General features: G+C 41.3%; 14 non-coding genes across 14 annotated transcripts; all 14 read right to left on the bottom strand.

The window, feature by feature from the left end:
- Nucleotides 1-1090: 1090 nt before the first annotated feature.
- On the bottom strand, nucleotides 1091-1162 carry Trnad-guc. The gene has a single exon. It is a non-coding gene; the product is annotated as a tRNA-Asp (tRNA).
- Nucleotides 1163-1641: 479 nt separating this feature from the next.
- On the bottom strand, nucleotides 1642-1713 carry Trnad-guc. Its single transcript has one exon. It is a non-coding gene; the product is annotated as a tRNA-Asp (tRNA).
- Nucleotides 1714-1799: 86 nt separating this feature from the next.
- Trnad-guc lies at nucleotides 1800-1871 on the bottom strand. Its single transcript has one exon. It is a non-coding gene; the product is annotated as a tRNA-Asp (tRNA).
- Nucleotides 1872-4039: 2168 nt separating this feature from the next.
- Nucleotides 4040-4111, bottom strand: Trnad-guc. The gene has a single exon. It is a non-coding gene; the product is annotated as a tRNA-Asp (tRNA).
- Nucleotides 4112-4197: 86 nt separating this feature from the next.
- On the bottom strand, nucleotides 4198-4269 carry Trnad-guc. Its single transcript has one exon. It is a non-coding gene; the product is annotated as a tRNA-Asp (tRNA).
- A 278-nt stretch (nucleotides 4270-4547) lies between these two features.
- Trnad-guc lies at nucleotides 4548-4619 on the bottom strand. The gene has a single exon. It is a non-coding gene; the product is annotated as a tRNA-Asp (tRNA).
- Nucleotides 4620-5103: 484 nt separating this feature from the next.
- On the bottom strand, nucleotides 5104-5175 carry Trnad-guc. Its single transcript has one exon. It is a non-coding gene; the product is annotated as a tRNA-Asp (tRNA).
- Nucleotides 5176-5261: 86 nt separating this feature from the next.
- Trnad-guc lies at nucleotides 5262-5333 on the bottom strand. The gene has a single exon. It is a non-coding gene; the product is annotated as a tRNA-Asp (tRNA).
- An 86-nt stretch (nucleotides 5334-5419) lies between these two features.
- Trnad-guc lies at nucleotides 5420-5491 on the bottom strand. The gene has a single exon. It is a non-coding gene; the product is annotated as a tRNA-Asp (tRNA).
- A 2329-nt stretch (nucleotides 5492-7820) lies between these two features.
- On the bottom strand, nucleotides 7821-7892 carry Trnad-guc. Its single transcript has one exon. It is a non-coding gene; the product is annotated as a tRNA-Asp (tRNA).
- A 640-nt stretch (nucleotides 7893-8532) lies between these two features.
- Trnad-guc lies at nucleotides 8533-8604 on the bottom strand. Its single transcript has one exon. It is a non-coding gene; the product is annotated as a tRNA-Asp (tRNA).
- Nucleotides 8605-8690: 86 nt separating this feature from the next.
- On the bottom strand, nucleotides 8691-8762 carry Trnad-guc. The gene has a single exon. It is a non-coding gene; the product is annotated as a tRNA-Asp (tRNA).
- A 2475-nt stretch (nucleotides 8763-11237) lies between these two features.
- Nucleotides 11238-11309, bottom strand: Trnad-guc. The gene has a single exon. It is a non-coding gene; the product is annotated as a tRNA-Asp (tRNA).
- An 833-nt stretch (nucleotides 11310-12142) lies between these two features.
- Trnad-guc lies at nucleotides 12143-12214 on the bottom strand. The gene has a single exon. It is a non-coding gene; the product is annotated as a tRNA-Asp (tRNA).
- Nucleotides 12215-12274: the final 60 nt, after the last annotated feature.

Below are 12274 nucleotides of genomic sequence, written 5' to 3'. Positions count from 1 at the left end.
ACTCCAAATTTGCCATCAAGATGTAGGACAAGATACTGTGATAGCCTGGGCTTCAGAGGCCCACAGCTCTTCAATATCCTCCTGAAGGACCTGAGAGACCTGCATGGGGTGGATGCAGATGTCTTTCAAATAAAACTGGATCTCTTCCTGTCAGGTGTCCCAGATGAACCAATTTCACAGCAGGAGGTGCAGATGAAGGCAGCTGCATCGAACTCTCTTATGCACCAAATGGCAATTGCTAAAAAGCATTCGTGAAGCAAAATCATGTAGCAACACCAAATGGCGGTACCCCAGCATGGCCACAGCTCGTGAGCTGAAACTAGATAAAATAAAATAAATAAATCAAATATTAAAAAGTTTTAGTTTAAAATGTTTGCAATAAAATTAACATGCCTCCCCGCGGAGAATCGAGCCCCAATCTCCAGCGTAACAGTCGAGGATACTTACCACTATACTACCGACGACAGCCAATGAATGCTTTTACTTATAAATCTCTCTATATATAAAGCTGAAGTTGTCTCTGTATGGCAGGTTTGGTAGCCTTCCACTAACACTATCTCCTGCGAGACCCTGCGGTCAAGTTGACCAAAATTGAGACTATGATAGAGGAAGGCTTGCTCTTCATTCCGGAGAAGAAAAAATTCAAATCGGATTATGTTAACACCAAAAATTATTTACATCAACAAGGTGCATTTTTTCTGTGAAAATCTCTATTTTTTTACGATTTTTTGACTGCTGTATCGCCATGTTTCGGTGTATTTCAACCAGAAAAATGTTCACTTAATGCTACATAATGCAAATTTTTTACTTTTCAAAAGATGCAATTCTAAAGAATCGAAACAGACCCGAGCAAGGCCGGGCGATGCTGCTAGTATCAAATAAATATATTAAAACGTGTTAACTTAAAATGTTTGCAATAAAATTACGATGCCTCCCCGGCGGGGAATCGAGCCCCGGTCTCCCGCGTGACAGGCGGGGATACTTACCACTATACTACCGAGGACAGCTGATAAAAAAATTTTACTTATAAATATCAAATAAATATATAAAAAAGTTTTAGCTTAAAATGTTCGCAATAAAATTAAGATGCCTCCCCGGCGGGGAATCGAACCCCGGTCTCCCGCGTGACAGGCGGGGATACTTACCACTATACTACCGAGGACAGCTGATGAAGCATTTTACTTACAAATCTTTATATATAAAAGTGAAGTTGTGTGTCTATCTCCTACGATTTAGATTCCTAACTACTCCCACATTTTGCGGTGCAGTTTAACCAAAAGCGGGTATCTTATAGTCGTGATTCATATAGAGCCCTTCTGGGTATTAGCGCGCGTCTACGATGAGTCTACGATTTTTTAAAAATTTACCATCATTTTTTCCCTTTTTTTAATGCATTTATTGCTATTATATCAGGGAAGTAACTCTCTAAAAATTTATTATTAAATCTCAGAACGTAAAAAGCTACAGTAACACCCCCTCCATTTGTGGTTAGCCATATTGAGATGGCCATTATACTTTACATCTATAAAAATGCTTATATAGTTATTTCCTTACAAACCCGAGCAACGCCGGCGATACTGCTATATCAAATAAATATATTAAAACGTTTTAGTTTAAAATGTTTGCAATAAAATAAGATGCCTCCCCGGCGGGGAATCGAACCCCGGTCTCCCGCGTGACAGGCGGGGATACTTACCACTATACTACCGAGGACAGATGACGAAACCTTTTACTTATAAATATCAAATGAATATATTAAAAAGTTTTAGTTTAAAATGTTTGCAATAAAATTACGATGCCTCCCCGGCGGGGAATCGAACCCCGGTCTCCCGCGTGACAGGCGGGGATACTTACCACTATACTACCGAGGACAGCTGATGAAATCTTTTACTTATAAATATCAAATAATGTGAAAGTGACACCGACACTACTCTCGAATCACAACATGGTAGAGCTGACCATGTACGGACGAAAGGAAAGCATGACATGCAGTCTACAAGAAACTCTCAGAATCTTTCTAGCTTGAACTTCCATAAGGCAAACTGGAAACAAATTGAGAAAGAGATCCTCAAACAAAACTTGCCTGAATTTCTCTCCTCGCCAGACATCGACATGAAACTTCAACAATTCATGTCTGTAATGCAAGCCATATGCTACAAATGTGTCCCAGAGAGAAAGGCCACTGTACACAAGAACAAAATCCCCAGAGAGAGGAAAATTCTAATGAGACCGCGTACAAATGTTTCAAATCGCCTAAACAAACAAATTGAAAGCAGTGAAAAGTCCCGCCTGAAAATAAAACTGTTGGAAATTGAAAAATGTCTGCAATTCTCCCATGAAAAAGAAAGAGCAGACAAAGAAGCCTGGGCTATAGACAACATAAAATCTAACCCCAGAGCTTTCTACAGGTATGCCAAAGAAACAGCTACGGTGCACTGTAGGATAGGGCCACTCCTTGAAAAGGATGGCACACTCACAGGAAATCTAATGAGGATAAGTGTAATACTAAGTGAGCAATTCAAGAGTATTTTCACTCCACCCCTAGGGCATTTTCAAGTCAGCAATCCTTCTAAAAGTATGTAAGAGAGTCCTAGCAAGACTGCATTTCCTCTTTCAGAGCTTCCTTACAACTGGCAAACTTCCAAGAAAACTGAAGGAAGGTAAAATATGCCCTATTCATAAAGGAGGTAGCAGAGCGGAGGCCAAGAACTACAGACCTATCTCTCTGACCTCACATATCAGCAAGATCATGGAATGATATGTCACAAACTGCGTGATCTTGGCATAGTTGGAAAATGGGCGAATGGCTTCATGACTTTCTGAAGTATAGAAGCCATCTGGTAGTAGCCAATGGAGCCACTTCCATTAACACGCAAATAGTGAGCGGTGTTCCGCAAGGCACTGCTTTGGGACCACTACTATTCATAATGGCCCTCTCAGACATGCCCTCAGCCACGCAGAGAGCCACGATCACAAGTTATGCAGGTGATACAAAAGTTTCACAGGTAATACACAACCCTGAAGACACTATGCACCTGCAATGTGAGCTGGACAAAATATACAAGTGGGCTGAAAAGAATAGCATGCAGTTCAATGCAGAAAAGTTTCAAGCTTTATGCTATCAGCATGCAAAACTAAATGTAATACCCAATAAATACACTGGACCTGGAGGGATTGCGATCCCAGAGGGACAATCAGTGCGAGACCTGGGTATTTACATGAGTAATGATGCAACCTTTCATGTGCATGTTGCTAAATTGGCAATGAAATGGAGGCGACTGACAGGATGGATTCTTAGAACCTTTAGAACAAGAGATCAGGAAACCATGATGGTCCTCTGGATGACACTTGTCCTAAGCCACTTTGACTATTGCTCTCAGCTATGGTCACCATCCAGTGTCAAGTTAATCACAGAACTTGAGGCGATCCAACGAAGCTACACGAAGAAGATAACTCTGTGCAGCATATAAGCTACTGGGAAAGACTCAAGACATTAAGACTATTCCTTAGAGCGTAGGCGAGAAAGATATGCCATAATATACATCTGGAAGATCCTAGAAGGACTTGTCCCAAACTTTGGCATCGAGAGTTGCACAAATACTAGAACTGGGCGCCTCTACATAGTGCCAAGGACTCCAAATTTGCCATCAAGATGAGTTGCCATTTGGTGCATGAGAGAGTTCGAAGCAGCTGCCTTCATCTGCACCTCCTGCCGTGAAATTGGTTCACGGCAGGAGGTGCCGTGAACCTCCTCAATGGCAATTGCTAAAAAGCATTCGTGAAGCAAAATCATGTAGCAACACCAAATGGCGGTACTCCAGCATGGCCACAGCTCGTGAGCTGAAACTAGATAAAATAAAATAAATAAATCAAATATTAAAAAGTTTAAAATGTTTGCAAACCCCGGTCTCCCGCGTGACAGGCGGGGATACTTACCACTATACTACCGAGGACAGCTGATGAAACCTTTTACTGATAAATATCAAATAAATATATTAAAAAGTTCTAGTTTTACATATTTGCAATAAAATTACGATGCCTCCCCGGCGGGGAATCGAACCCCGGTCTCCCGCGTGACAGGCGGGGATACTTACCACTATACTACCGAGGACAGCTGATGAAACCTTTTACTTATAAATATCAAATAAATATATTAAAAAGTTTTAGTTTAAAATGTTTGCAATAAAATTACGATGCCTCCCCGGCGGGGAATCGAACCCCGGTCTCCCGCGTGACAGGCGGGGATACTTACCACTATACTACCGAGGACAGCTGATGAAACCTTTTACTTATAAATATCAAATAAATATATTAAAAAGTTTTCGTTTAAAATATTTGCAATAAAATTACGATGCCTCCCCGGCGGGGAATCGAACCCCGGTCTCCCGCCTGACAGGCGGGGAATCGAACCCCGGTCTCCCGCGTGACAGGCGGGGATACTTACCACTATACTACCGAGGACAGCTGATGAAACCTTTTACTTATAAATATCAAATAAATATATTAAAAAGTTTTAGTTTTAAATATTTGCAATAAAATTAAGATGCCTCCCCGGCGGGGAATCGAACCCCGGTCTCCCGCGTGACAGGCGGGGATACTTACCACTATACTACCGAGGACAGCTGATGAAGCATTTTACTTACAAATCTTTATATATAAAAGTGAAGTTGTGTGTCTATCTCCTACGATTTAGATTCCTAACTACTCCCACATTTTGCGGTGCAGTTTAACCAAAAGCGGGTATCTTATAGTCGTGATTCATATAGAGCCCTTCTGGGTATTAGCGCGCGTCTACGATGAGTCTACGATTTTTTTAAAAATTTACCATCATTTTTTCCATTTTTTTAATGCATTTTTTGCTATTATATCAAGGAAGTAACTCTCTAAAAATTTATTATTAAATCTCAGAACGTAAAAAGCTACAGTAACACCCCCTCCCTTTGTGGTTAGCCATATTGAGATGGCCATTATACTTTACATCTATAAAAATGCTTATATAGTTATTTCCCTTACAAACCCGAGCAACGCCGGGCGATACTGCTAGTATCAAATAAATATATTAAAACGTTTTAGTTTAAAATGTTTGCAATAAAATTAAGATGCCTCCCCGGCGGGGAATCGAACCCCGGTCTCCCGCGTGACAGGCGGGGATACTTACCACTATACTACCGAGGACAGATGACGAAACCTTTTACTTATAAATATCAAATGAATATATTAAAAAGTTTTAGTTTAAAATGTTTGCAATAAAATTACGATGCCTCCCCGGCGGGGAATCGAACCCCGGTCTCCCGCGTGACAGGCGGGGATACTTACCACTATACTACCGAGGACAGCTGACGAAACCTTTTACTTATAAATATCAAATGAATATATTAAAAAGTTTTAGTTTAAAATGTTTGCAATAAAAGTAACATGCCTCCCCGGCGGGGAATCGAACCCCGGTCTCCCGCGTGACAGGCGGGGATACTTACCACTATACTACCGAGGACAGCTGATGAAATCTTTTACTTATAAATATCAAATAATGTGAAAGTGACACCGACACTACTCTCGAATCACAACATGGTAGAGCTGACCATGTACGGACGAAAGGAAAGCATGGACATGCAGTCTACAAGAAACTCTCAGAATCTTTCTAGCTTGAACTTCCATAAGGCAAACTGGAAACAAATTGAGAAAGAGATCCTCAAACAAAACTTGCCTGAATTTCTCTCCTCGCCAGACATCGACATGAAACTTCAACAATTCATGTCTGTAATGCAAGCCATATGCTACAAATGTGTCCCAGAGAGAAAGGCCACTGTACACAGAACAAAATCCCCAGAGAGAGGAAAATTCTAATGAGACCGCGTACAAATGTTTCAAATCGCCTAAACAAACAAATTGAAAGCAGTGAAAAGTCCCGCCTGAAAATAAAACTGTTGGAAATTGAAAAATGTCTGCAATTCTCCCATGAAAAAGAAAGAGCAGACAAAGAAGCCTGGGCTATAGACAACATAAAATCTAACCCCAGAGCTTTCTACAGGTATGCCAAAGAAACAGCTACGGTGCACTGTAGGATAGGGCCACTCCTTGAAAAGGATGGCACACTCACAGGAAATCTAATGAGGATAAGTGTAATACTAAGTGAGCAATTCAAGAGTATTTTCACTCCACCCCTAGGGCATTTTCAAGTCAGCAATCCTTCTAAAAGTATGTAAGAGAGTCCTAGCAAGACCACTGCATTTCCTCTTTCAGAGCTTCCTTACAACTGGCAAACTTCCAAGAAAACTGAAGGAAGGTAAAATATGCCCTATTCATAATGGAGGTAGCAGAGCGGAGGCCAAGAACTACAGACCTATCTCTCTGACCTCACATATCAGCAAGATCATGGAATGATATGTCACAAACTGCGTGATCTTGGCATAGTTGGAAAATTGGGCGAATGGCTTCATGACTTTCTGAAGTATAGAAGCCATCTGGTAGTAGCCAATGGAGCCACTTCCATTAACACGCAAATAGTGAGCGGTGTTCCGCAAGGCACTGCTTTGGGACCACTACTATTCATAATGGCCCTCTCAGACATGCCCTCAGCCACGCAGAGAGCCACGATCACAAGTTATGCAGGTGATACAAAAGTTTCACAGGTAATACACAACCCTGAAGACACTATGCACCTGCAATGTGAGCTGGACAAAATATACAAGTGGGCTGAAAAGAATAGCATGCAGTTCAATGCAGAAAAGTTTCAAGCTTTATGCTATCAGCATGCAAAACTAAATGTAATACCCAATAAATACACTGGACCTGGAGGGATTGCGATCCCAGAGGGACAATCAGTGCGAGACCTGGGTATTTACATGAGTAATGATGCAACCTTTCATGTGCATGTTGCTAAATTGGCAATGAAATGGAGGCGACTGACCGGATGGATTCTTAGAACCTTTAGAACAAGAGATCAGGAAACCATGATGGTCCTCTGGATGACACTTGTCCTAAGCCACTTTGACTATTGCTCTCAGCTATGGTCACCATCCAGTGTCAAGTTAATCACAGAACTTGAGGCGATCCAACGAAGCTACACGAAGAAGATAAACTCTGTGCAGCATATAAGCTACTGGGAAAGACTCAAGACATTAAGACTATTCCTTAGAGCGTAGGCGAGAAAGATATGCCATAATATACATCTGGAAGATCCTAGAAGGACTTGTCCCAAACTTGGCATCGAGAGTTGCACAAATACTAGAACTGGGCGCCTCTACATAGTGCCAAGGACTCCAAATTTGCCATCAAGATGAGTTGCCATTTGGTGCATGAGAGAGTTCGAAGCAGCTGCCTTCATCTGCACCTCCTGCCGTGAAATTGTTCACGGCAGGAGGTGCCGTGAACCTCCTCAATGGCAATTGCTAAAAAGCATTCGTGAAGCAAAATCATGTAGCAACACCAAATGGCGGTACTCCAGCATGGCCACAGCTCGTGAGCTGAAACTAGATAAAATAAAATAAATAAATCAAATATTAAAAAGTTTAAAATGTTTGCAAACCCCGGTCTCCCGCGTGACAGGCGGGGATACTTACCACTATACTACCGAGGACAGCTGATGAAACCTTTTACTTATAAATATCAAATAAATATATTAAAAAGTTCTAGTTTTACATATTTGCAATAAAATTACGAAGCCTCCCCGGCGGGGAATCCAACCCCGGTCTCCCGCGTGACAGGCGGGGATACTTACCACTATACTACCGAGGACAGCTGATGAAACCTTTTACTTATAAATATCAAATAAATATATTAAAAAGTTTTAGTTTAAAATGTTTGCAATAAAATTAAGATGCCTCCCCGGCGGGGAATCGAACCCCGGTCTCCCGCGTGACAGGCGGGGATACTTACCACTATACTACCGAGGACAGCTGATGAAGCATTTTACTTACAAATCTTTATATATAAAAGTGAAGTTGTGTGTCTATCTCCTACGATTTAGATTCCTAACTACTCCCACATTTTGCGGTGCAGTTTAACCAAAAGCGGGTATCTTATAGTCGTGATTCATATAGAGCCCTTCTGGGTATTAGCGCGCGTCTACGATGAGTCTACGATTTTTTAAAAAATTTACCATCATTTTTTCCATTTTTTAATGCATTTTTTGCTATTATATCAGGGAAGTAACTCTCTAAAAATTTATTATTAAATCTCAGACGTAAAAAGCTACAGTAACACCCCCTCCCTTTGTGGTTAGCCATATTGAGATGGCCATTATACTTTACATCTATAAAAATGCTTATATAGTTATTTCCCTTACAAACCCGAGCAACGCCGGGCGATACTGCTAGTATCAAATAAATATATTAAAACGTTTTAGTTTAAAATGTTTGCAATAAAATTAAGATGCCTCCCCTGCGGGGAATCGAACCCCGGTCTCCCGCGTGACAGGCGGGGATACTTACCACTATACTACCGAGGACAGATGACGAAACCTTTTACTTATAAATATCAAATGAATATATTAAAAAGTTTTAGTTTAAAATGTTTGCAATAAAATTACGATGCCTCCCCGGCGGGGAATCGAACCCCGGTCTCCCGCGTGACAGGCGGGGATACTTACCACTATACTACCGAGGACAGCTGACGAAACCTTTTACTTATAAATATCAAATGAATATATTAAAAAGTTTTAGTTTAAAATGTTTGCAATAAAAGTAACATGCCTCCCCGGCGGGGAATCGAACCCCGGTCTCCCGCGTGACAGGCGGGGATACTTACCACTATACTACCGAGGACAGCTGATGAAATCTTTTACTTATAAATATCAAATAATGTGAAAGTTACACCGACACTACTCTCGAATCACAACATGGTAGAGCTGACCATGTACGGACGAAAGGAAAGCATGGACATGCAGTCTACAAGAAACTCTCAGAATCTTTCTAGCTTGAACTTCCATAAGGCAAACTGGAAACAAATTGAGAAAGAGATCCTCAAACAAAACTTGCCTGAATTTCTCTCCTCGCCAGACATCGACATGAAACTTCAACAATTCATGTCTGTAATGCAAGCCATATGCTACAAATGTGTCCCAGAGAGAAAGGCCACTGTACACAAGAACAAAATCCCCAGAGAGAGGAAAATTCTAATGAGACCGCGTACAAATGTTTCAAATCGCCTAAACAAACAAATTGAAAGCAGTGAAAAGTCCCGCCTGAAAATAAAACTGTTGGAAATTGAAAAATGTCTGCAATTCTCCCATGAAAAAGAAAGAGCAGACAAAGAAGCCTGGGCTATAGACAACATAAAATCTAACCCCAGAGCTTTCTACAGGTATGCCAAAGAAACAGCTACGGTGCACTGTAGGATAGGGCCACTCCTTGAAAAGGATGGCACACTCACAGGAAATCTAATGAGGATAAGTGTAATACTAAGTGAGCAATTCAAGAGTATTTTCACTCCACCCCTAGGGCATTTTCAAGTCAGCAATCCTTCTAAAAGTATGTAAGAGAGTCCTAGCAAGACCACTGCATTTCCTCTTTCAGAGCTTCCTTACAACTGGCAAACTTCCAAGAAAACTGAAGGAAGGTAAAATATGCCCTATTCATAATGGAGGTAGCAGAACGGAGGCCAAGAACTACAGACCTATCTCTCTGACCTCACATATCAGCAAGATCATGGAATGATATGTCACAAACTGCGTGATCTTGGCATAGTTGGAAAATTGGGCGAATGGCTTCATGACTTTCTGAAGTATAGAAGCCATCTGGTAGTAGCCAATGGAGCCACTTCCATTAACACGCAAATAGTGAGCGGTGTTCCGCAAGGCACTGCTTTGGGACCACTACTATTCATAATGGCCCTCTCAGACATGCCCTCAGCCACGCAGAGAGCCACGATCACAAGTTATGCAGGTGATACAAAAGTTTCACAGGTAATACACAACCCTGAAGACACTATGCACCTGCAATGTGAGCTGGACAAAATATACAAGTGGGCTGAAAAGAATAGCATGCAGTTCAATGCAGAAAAGTTTCAAGCTTTATGCTATCAGCATGCAAAACTAAATGTAATACCCAATAAATACACTGGACCTGGAGGGATTGCGATCCCAGAGGGACAATCAGTGCGAGACCTGGGTATTTACATGAGTAATGATGCAACCTTTCATGTGCATGTTGCTAAATTGGCAATGAAATGGAGGCGACTGACCGGATGGATTCTTAGAACCTTTAGAACAAGAGATCAGGAAACCATGATGGTCCTCTGGATGACACTTGTCCTAAGCCACTTTGACTATTGCTCTCAGCTATGGTCACCATCCAGTGTCAAGTTAATCACAGAACTTGAGGCGATCCAACGAAGCTACACGAAGAAGATAAACTCTGTGCAGCATATAAGCTACTGGGAAAGACTCAAGACATTAAGACTATTCCTTAGAGCGTAGGCGAGAAAGATATGCCATAATATACATCTGGAAGATCCTAGAAGGACTTGTCCCAAACTTTGGCATCGAGAGTTGCACAAATACTAGAACTGGGCGCCTCTACATAGTGCCAAGGACTCCAAATTTGCCATCAAGATGAGTTGCCATTTGGTGCATGAGAGAGTTCGAAGCAGCTGCCTTCATCTGCACCTCCTGCCGTGAAATTGGTTCACGGCAGGAGGTGCCGTGAACCTCCTCAATGGCAATTGCTAAAAAGCATTCGTGAAGCAAAATCATGTAGCAACACCAAATGGCGGTACCCAGCATGGCCACAGCTCGTGAGCTGAAACTAGATAAAATAAATAAATAAATCAAATATTAAAAAGTTTAAAATGTTTGCAAACCCCGGTCTCCCGCGTGACAGGCGGGGATACTTACCACTATACTACCGAGGACAGCTGATGAAACCTTTTACTTATATATATTAAAAAGTTTTAGTTTAAGATGTTTGCAATGAAATTACGTTGCCTCCCCAGCGGGGAATCGAACCCCGGTCTCCCGCGTGACAGGCGGGGATACTTACCACTATACTACCGAGGACAGCTGATGAAACCTTTTACTTATAAATATCAAATAAATATATTAAAAAGTTCTAGTTTTACATATTTGCAATAAAATTACGATGCCTCCCCGGCGGGGAATCAAACCCCGGTCTCCCGCGTGACAGGCGGGGATACTTACCACTATACTACCGAGGACAGCTGATGAAACCTTTTACTTATAAATATCAAATAAATATATTAAAAAGTTTTAGTTTAAAATGTTTGCAATAAAATTACGATGCCTCCCCGGCGGGGAATCGAACCCCGGTCTCCCGCGTGACAGGCGGGTATACTTACCACTATACTACCGAGGACAGCTGATGAAACCTTTTACTTATAAATATCAAATAAATATATTAAAAAGTTTTAGTTTAAATATTTGCAATAAAATTACGATGCCTCCCCGGCGGGGAATCGAACCCCGGTCTCCCGCCTGACAGGCGGGGAATCGAACCCCGGTCCCGCGTGACAGGCGGGGATACTTACCACTATACTACCGAGGACAGCTGATGAAACCTTTTACTTATAAATATCAAATAAATATATTAAAAAGTTTTAGTTTTAAATATTTGCAATAAAATTAAGATTAAGATGTCCCCGGCGGGGAATCGAACCCCGGTCTCCCGCGTGACAGGCGGGGATACTTACCACTATACTACCGAGGACAGCTGATGAAGCATTTTACTTACAAATCTTTATATATAAAAGTGAAGTTGTGTGTCTATCTCCTACGATTTAGATTCCTAACTACTCCCACATTTTGCGGTGCAGTTTAACCAAAAGCGGGTATCTTATAGTCGTGATTCATATAGAGCCCTTCTGGGTATTAGCGCGCGTCTACGATGAGTCTACGATTTTTTAAAAAATTTACCATCATTTTTTCCATTTTTTTAATGCATTTTTTGCTATTATATCAGGGAAGTAACTCTCTAAAAATTTATTATTAAATCTCAGAACGCAAAAAGCTACAGTAACACCCCCTCCCTTTGTGGTTAGCCATATTGAGATGGCCATTATACTTTACATCTATAAAAATGCTTATATAGTTTTTCCCTTACAAACCCGAGCAACGCCTGGCGATACTGCTAGTATCAAATAAATATATTAAACGTTTTAGTTTAAAATGTTTGCAATAAAATTAAGATGCCTCCCCGGCGGGGAATCGAACCCCGGTCTCCCGCGTGACAGGCGGGGATACTTACCACTATACTACCGAGGACAGATGACGAAACCTTTTACTTATAAATATCAAATGAATATATTAAAAAGTTTTAGTTTA

Source organism: Octopus sinensis, linkage group LG5 (genome assembly GCF_006345805.1).
Source record: "Octopus sinensis linkage group LG5, ASM634580v1, whole genome shotgun sequence".
Taxonomy (NCBI): domain Eukaryota; kingdom Metazoa; phylum Mollusca; class Cephalopoda; order Octopoda; family Octopodidae; genus Octopus; species Octopus sinensis.
The sequence above is the reverse complement of the archived record's forward strand: the minus strand, read 5'-3'. Positions and strand labels throughout refer to the sequence as shown.